The 13,186-nt window shown below is 49.0% G+C and overlaps 1 pseudogene; it reads left to right on the top strand.

Annotated features, from left to right (window-relative positions):
- Nucleotides 1–438: 438 nt before the first annotated feature.
- Nucleotides 439–13,186, top strand: part of LOC115871186 — a 76,218-nt pseudogene continuing 63,470 nt past the window's right edge.

Raw genomic sequence — 13,186 nt, 5'->3', positions numbered from 1 at the left:
TACATTGATAGAGAACTGTCAGAAACAGGTCGAATTCAGAAGAGGCTGTTGCATGAAGGACATCATTGAAAATGCCAGATGGGTCTTGGCTGTAAGCAGAGGATACCAGCAAGGCGTTTACTTGTGTTTTATGGCCTTTGTAACGGCATTTGACTGAAGATCATAACAAACTATAAAGGGCCTGGTGAAAAATGGGAACTCAGAACACTTCATGCTTGTGTAGGACTTGTACACAAATCAGGAGGCAATGATTGGAATAGAACAAGAGAATGCACATAACATAAAATCAAGAAGGGTTACATCAGGGTTTTATCCTTTTCAATATATTTATTCAACCCGTATTCTGAGCAAACAATCTGAGAAACTGCAGTACTTGAGGAAGAACACCACGTCAGGACTGGAAGAAGGCTTGTTAACAATTTGTGATGTGTAGCGGACATGGCCTTGCTTGTCCAGAGTGAGGAGGACTTGAAGGACCTGCTGATGAAGATCAATGCCGCAGCCTTCAGTGCAGGTTTAAAAAAAACTAAACAAAAACACTTCACATCATGATAAACAGAGGCAAGATTGAACTTATCAAAGATTTCATCTTACATGGATCTACAATCAGTACTCATAGAAGCAGCCGTCAGGAAATCAAATGGCAGATTGCATTGAGCAAAAGCTTCATCAGACCCTCTTAGAGCGTTTAGAGGGAGAAGATGTCATTTCAAGGACTCAGGCGCACCTGACCAAAAGCCATGGTATTTTCAACCTCCTCAGATGCAAGTAGAAGTTGGACAATGAATAAGGAAGACCAGAGAAGAGCAGATACATGTGAACTGGGGAGCTGGTGAAGCATGTTCAAAATCCCAAGAACTGCCAAATCAACAGCCAAACCCGTCTAGGAAGAAGTACAACCGGGATGCTCCTTAAATGAAGTATGGCGAGACTCTCCTTCATGTACTTTGGACATGCCATCAGGAGAGACCAGTCCCCGGAAGAGGAAGTCCTTTGGCACGATGGGTGGATCGATACGGTGGCCGCAACCGTGGACTCACACATAGCGCGACGGCGAAGAGGGCAGGAGGCCGAGCGGTTCGCTCTGTCGCACCAAGGGCTCCCATGTATTGGAACCAACTTGAAAACACCGAATAACAACAATCTTACCGAATATCTCTCTCTGATAATAACCAGGCCAGAAATGTCCATGGTTCCCCTACTTAACATTTTAAAATGTTTTGCCACCTGGCTCTTCCGCTTCCCGTTATCTACTTCTGGGTATTCTCCATAGGATCCCTATTCTGTGGACAGACACAATCATTCCCTGTCTGTCACCCACGTGGACTAAGCACATCCTTGTCTTCTTGGCATTTGCTCCCACTGTCTTCCCTCTAGGAATGTCCTGGACAATCCCTTCTCCTGACTCCATCACTGAGTAACGACTGAAATATCTATCTGCTGGGCCCTGGAAATCCCGTGGTGAGACATACGAAGTCCCTGCCTTCGAGGAGCTCACCATCTGGAAAGACTTTCCTTCCTTTACTTCTAGGTCTGCGGCCTGAGTTCTCCTTGCTATTAGAGATTGCACACTTATTAGTCTACCAAGATTGGGGTTTTAATATAATTCATGTATGTTGTCTTCCCAGCCACGTAAGTTACTCCTGAGCAACTACTACTTCTTCTTATTTCCAATAACAGTCAATGTATTTTTAAAATGAAAGACAGTGAAACATTTGTTCAACCCAACCAAGACCCCGGAGCGTACACTCGCAAGTGGTCGGGAGAAGCGAACATGGAGGGCCTGCAGAGGAGGCAAGGATAGATGGCTCGGGGTGCCAAGGCAAATACTAAAAGCTCTACCAAGCAGCAAGGTAAATTACCATTCAACTCCTATTTCCCTGAACATACTTCTGGCAATATAATGATACTTCCACTTGGCAGTTCATTCTACCACAAGGTAATTTATCTTAACCCAAACAGGAGCCAAACTACCAGTCCACAGAAATTAATTTCCCACACACAAATCTTCAGACTAGTACTCTCACTGGCCATGGTAAGATGCTCATCTGTTTGGTCCTTGGGAAATACTGCTCTTTATTAAGAGATTTTATCTCTCCAGTGTCCTTAGTGTTAAAATGTTCATTCTCTCACAGTGAAGATAGCAGGTTGTGGTTTGGATTGGGGGGGGTGTCTGTGTTTATATGGAGGTATTTTACAAATCCACAAAATTCAAAGATTCCGGGAACCAGGGCTTTAGGGGGGAAAAGCCTTCCAGAGCCTGTGAAGTTCATGATTCTATGATTCCAAATGTCACAGTTCTCCAGAGAAGAGTTTCTCATAGTCCTTGGGCTCTTCCTGGTATACTTTCCTTTTGTACAGTACTATTCTTTCATTGAAAATACATCAAACTCCTGTCTAAAGAATATGTAGAACATAATTTGCCAACTGGACCTCCGCTTACAGAGGCAGATGCAGTGGGGATCTCTCCTTGCTCGTCTGGAGCCTGCATCTCTTTCATCAACCTTTGGGACATGAGCCAGTGGCCAGCCATATTGCCTCCTGACCCTGGGAGCCACCTGTGCCCACCAGCCATGGTCTTCCTGCTTCGTCCCCCTGTTTCATCCTCCTGGCTCCTGATCTGTCTTCCTGTTTTCTGGTTCGGGAAAAGCCTTCAGCTTAGCATCTGCCGTGTGGTCCTGCACCTGATTGAGTCAACTGCTTCTACAACTGGGTGAATCGCTTTCTTGATATAAACTTCTTTCTTTCTATATATATTTTAAAAAATACTTGCATATGTGTATTTCATTTCTACTCCTTGCAACTCTGTAAAATAGTTACGGGGAGTATTTTGAATCTGTCATTGACAAATAAACAGAGAGGCAGTCAGACACAGTAATTAAAGCCTGGGTTGGGATTCCAGCTCTGGATTTGTTAGTTGTATGTAACCTTGGGCAAATAAATCTCTTTGGGTCTTGGTTTCCTCATTTGTGAAATGGGAACAATACTAGTTTCAACCTGACAGGGTCCTTGTGAGAATGGAGTGAGTTAATACATACGAAAACACTCAACGAGATGCCTGGCCCACAGAGGCCACGAAAGGACCCTCTCACTATAGAGGAAGGCTGTGACTAGCACCGCTGGAAGGAGCTTGCTCCCAACCCCTCTCCCACCTGCTGAAACACTATAGAGTAGAAGCTAAGAGCTGGACTGTTATCTGCAGAACCGACGGTGCACACACGCTAGCCTATCCACAGGGGAAACATGGGACCATCTGCCCCCCGAGACATTTAGTTACAACCTCAAAAACCATACAGAGGGTTGGTACAAGTCACAATCAACTCTCAGTACAGGGCTTTTCTGGTCAAATGATGGCCCGAGGCAGTGGTTAGTGGGCTCTTTAAGTAAAATCCAACTGCTTGAGTCCACCCAACCTGATCCTGCCATTTGTATGCTGTGGGTTTGTCTCCCGTTTAAAACCACCTTCCTTGAAGCCCCGTTTGCTTGCACAACTGGAGACGTGACACACTGAAGGTTTGAGGACACACTTCAGCAGCCTCTCTCAAGTGTGCTTTCTGAAACGCTGTGCTGTGCATTCCCAAGCAGCTGCCGGGTGGTGCGCTGAACAGGGAGTCCTCAAGCAGAACAGGCGGGAGGAACACTTTGAAGGTGCACTACAGCATAACTTCAAATACTACAGCCCCACTGGGGCCCTGGAGACATCACGGGCAGACAGGCCTAGGGAACACCGACGAACGCCGGAGGACTGCCTTCTGAAGAAAGGACGGCAGGTGCAAACCGTGCTGGTCTCAGCCCACCAAGTCTGTGGTTACGCATCGTGCCGGCGTGGGCCACCGATTGGGAACCCTGCATAGCAACGCCTGGCCAGGGGCTGTCACCTGGAGCTACAAAGGACAAGGTGTGGCTTGCTCAACATCTGCCTTCATCGCCTGGTGATTTATCTGAGTGTGGGAGTGCTAAAGTGACAGCTGGCCGCCAGGCACATTTGCTCATCTGCCTAAAACATAAAAACGGGAAGAATTACACACAGAGGGAATATACAGCGGGCTTAATAAAACTTGTATCGATCCAGATGCTCCGTGCTCTCCTTTTATTTCTTGCTGAACCTGATTGGAGGCCAGACTCTTCCACTCGGGGGCGCCCATGCTAGCCAGGTACTCTGTGGTTGCCGTTGTGGTAAAAGTGCACAGGGACACAGGTGCTGCTTGTTCAACATTTTCGGGTGTACAATGCAGGGCACCATTCACATGAATCATGTGGAGTGACTCCCACCCACGTTCACTGCCATGAATTCCTGGCACCCAAGCCAGCAGCTCAGGGCCTGGTGAAGGAAGCTCTCCCCGCACCCCCAGCCCCAGTCACCACGAACAAGCCAGTGAGATCTGGTGATTTCACTCATTTCACACTGTCTTTTGAGGCTCTTTCATGTTGTAATGAAGTCTGACAGTACATACCGTATATACACGCATATAAGCCGACCTGAATACCAGCTGAGGCACCTAATGTTAGCGCAAACACTGCATTAAAAGTGTGCTGAAAATCTCAGCTTATCCACGAGTCTATACGGTAGTTGGTTTGGTTTCGTTCCCTCTTGACTTCTTCCACGGGCCGTGCTTCAGGAGAAGCTGACCTCAGCCCGACTGAGGTGGGTCCTGATGAGGGGAAGCCAGGCTGGAGGATGAAGGAAGGGAGGGACATGGTCCGTGTGCAGAGGGGAGGCCCTCCTTTGCGCGAAGCGGCCCACGAGCAGGAAGCTGTCTGGTTGCTCCTGGAGTCACGTGAGGGCAGGTGAGGGAACCACACCTAAGAAGGAACCCTCCTGGAGGCACACTGGGACCTCACCTTCTTCTGGAATTTCAGTTATTGAGAACATCAACTTCCTCATGGTCCTAGTCAAAGCAAACAAACACAAACAGAAATCCAGAGGCAGCTGCACCAAAATGTCAGGCCCCCCGTGACACTGATTATTATCATACCAAAACTAGAGAGAAATGCAGAGGAATTAAAACAAAAAACTCTATGCCCACCATGGCTGAATAAGCCCAAGGAAGTACCCTTTGATGTGGGGGCTGTTGATCTCTCAGACGGCCCCTCGTATGACTGCAGCTTCCACATTCTGAATATCCGCCCAGCTACACCCCAGAGTCGGAGGCTCATGCGAGGGATCCAGGCAGGTCCAAGTTTGCAGCCTAGCTCCCACACGTACATCATCATCGTTGTGAAAACACAAATAGAAAACATAAGGAAGGAGCTTGACATCATTTTTGCACGTTCCAAACAACGTTACTTTTGTCATCACAATATTTTACATTGTTCACCCATCTTCTGTCCTCACCCTTCTCCCAACAGGAACGTTACCACTGAGGGTCCTAAGAGATGAAATCATGCGCACGGTCAGCAAGCAGCTGGCCGCTGGGATGTAGATGACTCAGAGCTGATAGGTAAGAACTGTAAAAAGTGTTATTTATGTAAGAGTCCATTAACAGATGAATGGACTTTAAGATATGGAATATACATATAATGGGATATTATACAGCCACGTGGAGAAATGAAGTCCTCATACGTGCCATGACAAGGATAAACCTGGAATACGGGACGCAAAGGAAACTGAGAAAATAGGGTAACTGTTTCATGATTCTACTTACATCAGGTATCTAAAATAGACAAAGGCACCGAGACAAAACCAGGGGCAACAGGAAATAAGGAGCTATGAAGGGCCCCGAGTTTCTGTTTGGGGTGATGAGATACTGATGGAACGATGGTAGCACAACAGGACGAATTTCACTGATACTAATTAATCACATACTGAAAGACGGTGGAGCCCCGATGGCCTTGTGGGTTACAAGTTGGGATGCTCCCTGCAGAGTCCGCAGTCCCAAGCCAACCAGCTGCTCCTCGGAGCAGGCTAAGGCTTTCTACTCCTGTCAAGAGTTGAAATCCCAGACACCCACACGGCCGCTCTACTCTGTCTAGTAGCCACCACGAGTCAGAATAGACTGGGCGGCAGTGGGTTTGGTTTCCGGGTTTAAAGCAGACTAAAATGGCCATATGATTGTATCTACTCAAAATTTCACCATAATAAGATCCAGTGGAAGGAGAAGGGTGGTTCCCGGCCAATGCCCCTCATGCTCAGCCCCCGTCTTTCAGAGGCTTGCTTGTTGCTTCGATGCCGACCTGGTTTCAGAGGATCTTCCAGGTGAAGACAGACTACAGAAAGGCCTGGTGATCTACTTCTAGTCAGCCAAGAAAAACCCGGGGGAGAAAAAACAAGGGAGCAATCCCAGGGTAGCATTCCCTTCCATTGTGCAGCTCACCCACCATCAGCATGGTGTGCCAGGCGTGTGTCAGGAGACTGCCACTCCAACTCTCACAACCCTAACCACAGTCCTGCCTGGCAGCGGTTACCAGCCCCCCCTGCACCCCCCCAGCACCGAAAAAGTGGGCAGGGAGCTCATCGTGGTGTCACACAGCGAATAATTAGCTGGTTTTGAGCCCACTTCTGCCTCTGACACTTGGTTCCAAACCACGGCACTTAGCTGCCCCGCACCTGATGGCACCTCCTCACGGGATGTGTCATGTGTGTTACAGCGGGTCATTCTAGGATGCAGTGCAAATGTCTGCTTTTCATTCAGATGCTGTGAAATGGACTTTTCCCTGTGTGTTCTGTCCTCTGAATTTTAACACGTGTAGACGGGACCAGAGCCCCAATCAGAACATAAAACAGCTGCCCGACGCACTGCCATTGAGCTGATTCTGACACACAGTGACCCCACAGAACACTGGTTCCCAAAACTATTTGGTCTACTGCCCTTTTTCAGAAAAAAAAAAAAAAATTACTCAGTCCCTCCACCCTGTCCCCCCGCCCCCAACCCCTGGCAACTACAAACTTTTGTACTACAGTGCATAATCCAGGATCAAGTGTAGGTAGTTTCAGCCCCCCACCCTGGGTCATTCCAGCCCCCCTACTGCAGGGGGGCAATATAGCCCACTTTGAGAAAAAATGCTACACAAGGGTTCCAAGAATATAAATCTTTATGAGGGCAAAAGGCCTTTCTCTCACAGAGAAGCTGGTGAGTTTGAACTACCCACCTTTTGGTGAGCAGCTCAGTGCTGACCTGACAGCACCACCAGAGCTCCTTATAAAAAGGTAGTGCTAACACTGACCCCAACGTTCCATCACCCTGAAATCTCACTCCCACCAACCCTTCCAGGCACACCGCCCCGGCTCAAGCCTTTGGGTCACTATCTGTTCTCCGCCACCCTCGTTTGGTCTTTTTTGAGGATGTTCAATACATGTGATAGACAGGGAGTCATAAGGGATGCCATGTCTTTGTGTAAGAACTTCATGGAGGTCAAACAAGTTACACACATGTGAGGTGTCCTTACAGGTTTTGAGACACATACATGCCGAGAAGTACATCAGTGCCCTCACGAAAAGGAACGCTCCAAACGTTTGCTTTCTGCTTGACCCTTGGTGTCAGCTCCTCATTTCTGAGGATGACGATGGCAAAAATGTACACATGTGCTTGACACAATGGATGGATGGACGGATTATGATAAGAGTTGTACGAGCCCCCTATAAAATGGTTCCAAAAAGAAAAGAAAATGAACACTCCCAGGAACACGCCCTGGTCCCTCTGCCCCTTGCCTTTCCCTCACAAGAGACCTGTTTACACCCCCAGGATGATATATCAATAGAAGCACAAATCAGCATTCCTTTTTTATCCCGTCTGGTGACTTCCGCTCAGCATAATGACTCTGAGCTGCCTCCCTCCATGTCGTGGCATGTATCAATGCTTCACTCCTTCGGGTCCCAACTAGCACCCCGTGGTTCCACATCCACCCACAGGTGTCCTCCCACGGACATCTGGGTTGTTTCTATCACGGGGCCACCGTGATAAACGAATCCGTGAAGGATAGTTGAGTACAGGTCTTTGCATGGTCATAGCTTTCTTGGGAAATTGTCAGGAGATAGATGAGAGGCTGCTTCCAAGCGTTGGTGGGAAAAGAGGTTGAAAAGATCATGGATTTTTTTCTGCGAGACTTGTGAAGCCCTCAAGGTGACCTTTGTCACGCCCACATTCTTCACAGGTCCCAGCGAGGTTATGGATGCTCAGCAGGTTTTCCACATAGGCCTTCTCCCTGCCCAAAGGTCTCTGCCAGAGCTCGTGGAGTGCAATCCCGCTCTCAGACACACGGGGGCACCACGAGTCGGAATCAACCCACAGAGAAATGGTGGGTGGTTTCATTGTGTCCCCTAAGCTCTCCTCCTCTCCCTCCCAGCTGCCCCTGGTAACCATGAGTAAACTGCTCTCTGGAGAACACCTGACCAGTCTAGACATTTCACCTGAGTCCTGCTGTGCCGCCCCTCCCGCAACTTGGAAGAGCATTTGTAAGGTTTGCTCGTGGTATGTCGGCTGGGCAACATTCCGCTGCCTACATGGCCCGCATTTTGTTTGCCCACACATCTGTCGATGGGCACATAGGTGTTCCCACCTTTCAGCTTTGGTGGACAATACTGCAGTGGACGCTGGTGTACACGTGTCTGTTTGTTTCTGTACTCACAAGCCTGCTGGTCTGTCCCAAGGACGGGGGCTGTGGGGCACGCGGGAGCTCCAGGTGGAGCTCCCGGAGCAATCGCCACACTGCTTCCCATGGCGGCTGTACCACTTTCCAGTCCCACCAACCATGGACGAGGGTTCTCATTGCTCTACCTTTCTTGTTTTCCTTTGTAAGTCCTAGCCAGCCATCCTCCAGAGACTGAGTGGCATTGGCATCTCCTTGTGGTTTCGATCTTTGGCATCCACTCAGCATAATGCCTTGGCGATGCATCTAAATTGTGTACGTATCTCTAGTATTTTTATTAGTATTCTAGTGTGTGGGTATACACTGTAGTGCATACAGTGATAGTGTATTCCTTTATTCTGAGTAGTATTCTATTATATGGGCATACTACAGCCTATTCATTCATCCAGGGAGGGACATTTGGGTCGTTTCAGCAATAGAAACATCCACACACAGGTTTTCATTTCTTTCAGGTAAATACGGCAGGGATTTCGAGGTCCTACGCAAAGCACATGTCCTGCAGAGGAACCACCCCACTGCAGGCCAGCAGCAGTGTGCGCGAGTTCCCGTCGGCCCACGTCCTCTCCGTACCTGGTGGACTCGGTGTTCCTGTGACTAGCCAGTCGGACAGGTGTGCGGTGTGTCTCACTGAGGTTGTCGGGAGCACGTCATGAAATGTGAGGCATGTTCAGCCAGGAGCTCTTCACATGCGCTCTGCACACTTCCTCCTCCCCTTTGGGGCTGTGGTGACATGAACGATGAGCCTTTACGGTGTTGCCCGCAGGTCCCCGAGGCTCTGCTCAGTCGGCCTCAATCTTCCCCCCCACTGTTCAGACCCAACAATTACTATTGATCTTTCTTCAAATTCACCAATTCCCTTCTCTGTCGTTTCCATCCAGCTACTAAGCCACCCAATGAATTTTTAATTCGGGTTAATGTCTTTTTCGGGGCTGAAATTTCTACTTCGTCTTTCTGCCTTCTGTTTCTATGTGGAGACTTTCAAGCTTCCCGTCCATTTCAGGAGTCTTCGCCCTTGAACCTTTTGGCGCACTCTGCACTGGCTGCTTTAGGAGTCTTTGTCAAATGACCCCGGGATCCGTGTCAGCTCAGTGTTGGTTCTATTGGCTGTCTGGCCCACGAGTCGAGAATCTCTTGGGTTTTGTACGCTGAGTAGTTTGGATTGTATCCTGGGCATTGTGAGTACGATCACAACTGAGTCCTATTTCAATCCAAGAAGAGTGACGATGTGTTTGTGGTAGCAAGCCACCAACCAGGTCAGATTCAGGTCACAAGTTCCAGCCAAGTGCCTCTCAGTTGTCCTTTAGGTGTCAATTCCAATGTCAAAGCCTTTGCCGGGCTGCTCCGAATGGTCTGGCGCAAGTGCTACCCCGGGCCCGTGTGGAACCTCGGAAGCGGTCCAAGTCATAGTTCAATTCTCAAAGACTTCAGGATACTATTCTGGATCAGACCCATTCATGTCCTGCTTACAGGTGAACCCCAAAGTTCATAAACAACTTCATGGGGTCACCTACTCGGGCTCCTCCCTCTCCACTGTTTCCCAGGAGCTTTGGGGGTTTCTGGCACTCCCAGGAGGCAGCAGCAAGACAGAGAAAGGAAAACTAGTAATGGGCAGTCTGCTCACTCTTTCAAAACTACAGCTTCTCCAGTGGCAAACCAGGCTCCCCTCTCCCAGAATCATAGTCATCTGTGAGTCCTGCTGTTGTCGCTGCCGCCACCACTACCATCAATGCGAGACTGCCCGCAGGCTGAGCACCGGGGCACCGAGGGCACCATTACAAAGAGAGGGTCATCTCTCCCACGCTCCCTGAGCCAAAGTCCCCTTGTCCACTCAAACAGGGTCAAGGGTTTATTTTGGAGATTTTGTACATGTCTGGTGCCCACGTCTGCGTTTGGGCTGCCTTTGAGTTCAGGCCAGAGGGCACTAGGAAGAAAACAGATGCTCGGAGCTGGATCTGAATTCGTGGGTGTGAGGCTGTTTCCTTTCCAAGTCCTCACAGGGCTGTCCCGTGTGTTCAGCGGCATGTGTAGTGAGAGAGGCTGAAAGGAGGGTGCTCGCTCCATCTGACCAAGAACTGGGTCTCTCAACAAGCAACAGCTCACTGCCATCAAGTCAATGCCGACTCACGGCAACCCCACAGGATAAGGCAGCACTGCCCCTGTGGGTTTCTGAGACAGGAGCGCTTTATGGGCGTAGGAAGCCCCATCTTTCTCCTGCAAGGGGGTTGGTAGTTTCAAACTGCTGATCTTTGAGATCCCAGACCCACTCTTAACCACTGGTCCACCAAGGCTCCTCTCGCGAAGGAGGACTGTGGCCATAGACGATGTCCATGTATTTTAGACGATGTCCATGTATTTTATAAAACAATGGAAAATCTGTGAATCCATGGATATTTTTAAAGATGAAGATCAAGTATATTTCTAAATGGAAACAAAAAACAAAAAAGTAATTTGGTCTAAAGGGGAAAAAAATTAAAAAACTCTACAGATGTTATTGGAGTATGGTAAAAATCATTAAAGTCATACACTAATGATGAACACTTGGAATCTTGCTCTATACCATACAGTCTACGGGAGAGATGCCCTTTATTTTGAGAGCTTCTTTCTTTCTTTCTTTTTTTTGAGAGCTCTTATACCGTTGAATTTTTATGCCAGTATTAGTACTTTTCATTACAAATGAATGAGAACTCTCTTTTCCTTCTGTACATAAACACTGTCGCTGTTCCCCTCTGGCTGTTTATCTTCTATAGAATACTAGGCCCGGGGGAGGGAGGTCACACAGGGCTCACAAACAAAGCTTCAGACAGGACCATGGGCGCCAAGGGGCTTAGCCAGAAAGGCAGAGATGGGCAAGAAGTGGACGCAGAGCTGCCTGGAAAGCCAGCCCTGAGATGGACTGCCCAGAAGACGACGACAGAGCACAGTTCCACTCTGACACGGGGAGACAAGTGGGATGCATCTGGAAGACATGTGGAAGCAATCAGGCCCTAGGACTAATAGACCACGCAAGCATCCCTCTCTATGACCCCTGAGACCAGCAGGCGTAGATGGTGCCCTGCTACCTCTACCAAACGTACTGAAAGAGATCACATTCCAAGGTCCTGGATAGCGTGCAAGAAAGATGAAAAACAAAACTCAGAAGCATAAAAGAAGACTAGGTTTGCTGGGACCCTTGAGTCATCCTTCAGGTCTGTAACAGAAAGCACCCCTCTATCCCCTGCCACCCACCCCAGCTCCATGTTCAGCCGAACACTAGACAGGCCTGTCTACAAGGGGAGCTAGATAGGGAAGCACATCTAGAGTACAACCACTGGGATCAAAAGGGAGAATTTACCCAGGACACAGTCCAGAAAGGGTGAAAGAGGCGGCGGAGTGGGCACAGCAAACACAGGGAGGAAGTGGGATAAGCCTTACTACACAGTGGGTCTGTAATCAGTGAGATGAAACGCAACGTGTGTGAATCGCTGAATGGAAAACGGGTGATCTGCTCTGTAAACCTTCACCCAATTCACAATACAAAGTCAAGCAAGCCCAGAAAAAGAACTGTGTGCACAGTCGTGGCTTCAGAGGCAATCCTCCTCTTTCACAAGTTTCTAACAGCCTCCAACTCGCGGGACGACCCCTTCCTTGCAGCGCTGTACTTCCCTCCTCGTGAACAGTAGGATGGCATGCGTGACTGTAATCCCTGGTTTCCTTTCTCCGGCTGATTATCGGCAGTGTAGGCGGGGCATTGCCCAGAGGCATGGAGATCATCGGTAAGTGAGGACCTGAGGGGCGGATCTCCTAAAACCATGCTTCAGACAAAAGATCAGGATGCCTTCTCTCTCAGTAGGACCAGCTGCTATTCACCTTCAGTAGGTCGAGGTCAACCAGGAAGTCAGTGGACACCTCAAGGCTAAGCATACAGACAAATGGACACGGGAAGGTGCACACATGTGGGTGGAGCATGTAGCGTGTGCCAGCAGAAGTGCTTCTCGGGCCCTACTGGCTCCATCCTCTTCAACCCCAGCATTGCTGCCCCACCACTCAGACGCCCTCCTGGCCACTGAAGAGGGAAAGCTGCCCCTGACCAGAGATCGGCCAGATCCAAAGGAAAGCCCATTGTACAGTGGAAGACGTTTGCCCCTTCACAACAGGTGTAGTCAGGATTATCTTCTGTAATGAAAGAGACATTTGCCTGACAATAAGTGACTAAGCGTGTCTGCTCCATCTGATTTATTCTCCTAAGCCAAATCAAGAAGCTCGCGTGATAAGATCACCGGCGAATGAAGAAAAACTGGATTCATCACGTGTATGGTGAGTTCACTCTTTGAGGGAGTCATGGCTCTGCAACGGGCCGCGGGGTAGACGTGAGCTGCTGACTGAGGGCTGATGGTCTGAACCCACCAAGCACTCCGTGCGAGAAGGATCAGGCAGACTGCTTCCATAACGACGTCCAGGCCAGGAAGTCCTGTGGGGGCAGTTCCTCAGGGTCACGCTGAGTCAGAAACGACCTAACGGTTGTAAATTTAGGCCTGGTCACAGGTAGAAAGGAAGGTTAAAAAACATACTGCCATCGAGCCGATTCCAACTCATAGTGAGTCCACCGGACAGAGGAGGGCTG

This window comes from Echinops telfairi, unplaced genomic scaffold (assembly GCF_000313985.2).
Source record: "Echinops telfairi isolate 266 unplaced genomic scaffold, ASM31398v2 ScPeMD7_3533;HRSCAF=4204_1, whole genome shotgun sequence".
Classification (NCBI taxonomy): Eukaryota; Metazoa; Chordata; class Mammalia; order Afrosoricida; family Tenrecidae; genus Echinops; species Echinops telfairi.
This window is presented reverse-complemented; position numbering and strand designations above follow the sequence as displayed.